Here is a 4,487-nt window from a genome sequence, read left to right on the forward strand (position 1 = left end):
AGATTTATATGTATTAATGGTTAGATTTCCCTTTAATTCCTAAGTTTAAATGCTTTAAAATATGTCTTGTTTTGGGGGTGTTACAAAGATGAAGTACCACAATTAAGGGATACATCCTATAATTAATGACTAAATTAGTTCATTAATACAGAGAATATTGATTAATTATTGTTATTATTTTAAAGGAATTTGATTATTTATTTAAACATATAAAATAGAGAAACAACTTACCTTTGAATTTCGCAGCTTCAGAGCTTGGGGAAGAAAAAGACCTTCGATTGTAGGTATATAATAATAGGATAATAATAATAGTAAAATATAAAATAAAATATACACATGGTATTTCAATAAGCGCAAACCTATTGTTAACCTACTAAAAATACTAATTACTTTTTTTTTTTATCCAAGTTGATTGATGAATTTAAAGCTTATTCGAGTTCTATAGCTTAATTGCTATCCTCCAAATAGTTCAATAGCCTATTTGTACCTTTTTCCAAATCCTAAATATTTATGAATACACATTTAGTCAATTTTGTAATTTTATTTCTTAATTAAATTTTATATTGCCTTAATAATAATTACGGAAATTGCATTTAGAACTAAGGATTCATTTGCAAACTTGTAAAATATTTTCCCAAAAAAACGAATTATTAGGTGCTTTGTTAGGACACTTAATCCTTTTACTCGATTTTTTTTTTCTTGGTGAATTAAGAGAGGCTAAGCCTCAAATTATCTTACCCCAAAAGGCTTAAAGAGCATGTGGTAGGATGTAAATCACGGTGACTCAATGGGTTAATACCGCTGAGGTTCAAACCTTGGTCTCTTACCCCAAATACTGCCCACTAAACCATTGAGTTAAACCCGTGGGGGTAGCCTCAAATTATCTAATTCTATGACAAAATGCGCCTCCAGCATCACTTGCAAGGAGACCTGCTAATCTTTTACCCTACGTGATGGTTATTCTATTGCTAAACAGTTTGAGGAAGGTCTATTTGGCACCGAGTTCCTTGAAAAAAGGTAAAATTCAGACAAGGGGAGGGAATGACATGGTTAATGGAACCATAACATCGCCTGCATTACTAAGGATAGACTGAATAGCCGTACTTCTGTTGGAAATCTGTGCAGCCAAGCAGAACTAGAAACGCTTAGGGAGCAAAAATTGTGTTTTCATTGTAGGGAAAAATGGCAATATGGACATAAATGCAAGACCAAGATTCTTTATGCCATTTTTTATTTCTGATTCTTACAACTCGGAGTTCAGCTCAGTTACTAAGGACTAGTGCCTGGTGCGAGTCATTCCGCGAGAGAGTGAAACTCACACACTGCAGCTGTCAGGCTCGATCTTGCAATACGGAGGACTACGCTGATAGTTGTGGTATAGCCACTGCAGTAAGCAAGGGACACTTGGATTTCACTCATAGCTTACACACACATCAGCACATCATACCTAAAATATTGACTGTTCTCAAGATTATTCCTCTTATCTGAACTTGCAAAATTTTCTTTTATCTTAACTTTAGCGTATAGAACATGTCTTGAATTTCCTTGAAGAAAGGGAAGATCTTGAAATATATATCCAATAAATTTGATATATAAAATAGTGTCTTACCTCCATAAGATAAAAGAGATAATTTACTGCTAAGTATATTCAGTGCACAAGTTGGAATAGGAATGTAGGATTTGTATCAAAATTTGACAGACTTTCTGAAATTTTCAGCAGATAAAAATCTATACAAATGAACTCTCTTCTATGCAAAATTTTGTATCACTAAACTAAGTTGTGTAGTCTCTCAAGATCTACTCGAGCTAGAGATGATGTGAAGAAAGGTATCCTCCAAGCAAGGTATTGTGAGTCCACCCATTGGATGATCAAATCCAAATTCGTCCTCAGCTTGGCACAGCAAGTCTTGGAAAGAAGGGTCCTTCAAGTAGGAAACTGGAATGACAAAACGCTTCTTCTCGCTCTCACCAACATAAACTGCAAAGTGCCCCTTAGGAACCTCACTTTCTCTGTTTGTTCTTGAAGAAGACCTTCTGAGGCCCTGCTTAGCACGGAGAATGCGAGTCATACTAATCGCCATTATATTCTGGGATGTTTAATTTCGATCTTCTTTAAGCAGATCAGAGGCAGTACTGTTAACCAGATGCTATAGAAACAATTTTAGAATGCAGAAACCAAGGTAGGAAATATTTGAGTGGGGTGAATACCAATTCAATTCTATATGTGTTTATATAGATCGTTTGGGAGGTGGATTGAGTGGCTAAGGGAGGGTATCCAGCTAGCATGATCACATGGTTTTGTCTTTGAGAAATCATCAACAATTTCTAAACACAAGTTTGTAGATAAAGCAAAGGCTTTTCTAATAACACAGTCCCCACAAGCTACAATGATATTGAATATATATAGTCACATTCACCTACAGAATATCTCAGCCTTTTTTTTTTGAATCAATCCTATGAATGAGAAACATACATAAGTGATTCCTCATTCTTATGCCTCCATATATTTCTGATTGAAAGTAAGCAGCCCCATACAACTCTGGTGCACATGGGTTTGCTTTCCATAATTTTCTCAGTAACTTATAGCCTCGTCGGGCACTTTAAATAATTTCATCAAGCACCAAAATTCAGTCCAACCAAGACCTAAGGTTTTTACTGCTGTTTTTATCTTCTGTTCAATAGTCAGGAAAGAATTCAAGAAAAAAACGTCTATAAAAGAAAATAAAAGAGACAAGGGGATACATATTCCCTTGCCATAAACCCCTGGAAACATGGAAACAAACCGTATCTGAAACCACTAATGATCACTGAATACCAAATGTTGGACACAGCTCTATGTTCCAAAATCTTGATAAATACAAGATTCTTTAAATCCATTCTCCTTAGAATACACATTCGCATTCTTTTGTCCTTCACAATGGAATGGAAGAGCATTATTGTGTTTCTATCCCCCTCAAGAATCCACTTAGTGTGTACCGTTTACATACCTCGAATAATCCTCTTCAATCTGGGGTTGCTTTTGGTAAAGGGCATTTACCTTATTATAGTTCAGCATGAGTTCCTTTGTTGGATCTTCCTCTAACTTTATCTCAACTTCTTGCACCCTATATTCCAATTTCCCCATAACTGTTCTATTCCATTCACTCAATACATTCCACAAAATTTCATGTTTGTATAAGAAGACAAACATTGTATTTCCTTGAACCTTTTTGTTTCATATATACCTTCTCAACCGAATCCAGAAAGCCTTCATAGTCATTCCAAGCAATTATAAATGTAACTGAAATGGATTAGCAGAAGTCCCAGTTGATCTAGCACAAGTTATGTGCATCAAAGAATGGTGAGAAGTAGTACTTTCTAGCCTAATTATGAACATCATCAATATGAAAAATTGCACAAGCATTCCGTCAAGCCTTTTCCAAATGGCATAAGAACCATACCCGCTATTCAACCTCATCATAGAATTACCATACAAACGAATATGAAATAATCCACAAGCATTGACACACTATACTGCAGGATAGCCAACCTCTTCTGCATGTTGTCTGGCACTCCTCCAAACTTTTTCTGTATAGTAATCCACAAAATGTAGATCTATCTTACAGCCCCATAGATCCTATACCTATCTATATGAAGAAGAGATCATGTAACAAATGGGATTCTTTTTTGTACTGCAACTGAGAAATATCTTTAAAAGGTTCAAGGATACCAGCCTATAATTAGAGGCCAGGGTGATACTTCAATTCTTAATGAAACATTTGTCACTGAGGGATCCTTTAGTAGAAATCTCTCTAGCCTAGCATTCCAAATTATGGGCACTAATCATTTAAGAGGGGTAGCAAGCTAAGGGGGGGATGGAGTACTTCCCTGATGGCTTTCCAGACTTGTTTGAATGTGATCTTTACTGTGTTTGGAAAACAACGACGTGCTGTCCTGAAGGATAAGATTCAACGTAACTAGGCCAATGGCTTGCTTGGTGCACTGCCTGACTTTGCTACTGAAGCTGAAGACATCTTGTTTGAAGTGGACACAGCAGCAGGCCGGAGTTTTCATCTTGTTCATCGTCCTGGTTGGCAAACTGTTGAATGGATAACAAATATATGTGTGAAGGAAGTATTTTAGATGGTGAATTCAAAATCAAGTGTGTATATATACATCCCTTAGAGGCCAGCCAGATAGCTTGTTAAGACACATTACCACATGGTTTTGTCTTCCAACAACCATTATGAATTCTACTATCAACATTGCAGATAAAGACCTTGTTTGAACATCATTCCCCACATGCTTCAATGAAATTGAATAGATAGGATGGCCTAACTACTGCTATTCCAAGAAAGCCTACCAAATGTTAGATAAGGATAAAGTGCAATAAATTGATGCCGTTCGCCTATGGGCTATCTTCATCTTCTTGTTTGAATCTATCAGTTCTATGATTGAGAAACATAAACATGTGATTCCTCAACTGTGTGTCTCTACACTTGGGCACA

Source organism: Ipomoea nil, unplaced genomic scaffold (assembly GCF_001879475.1).
Source record: "Ipomoea nil cultivar Tokyo-kokei standard unplaced genomic scaffold, Asagao_1.1 scaffold2610, whole genome shotgun sequence".
Taxonomy (NCBI): Eukaryota; Viridiplantae; Streptophyta; class Magnoliopsida; order Solanales; family Convolvulaceae; genus Ipomoea; species Ipomoea nil.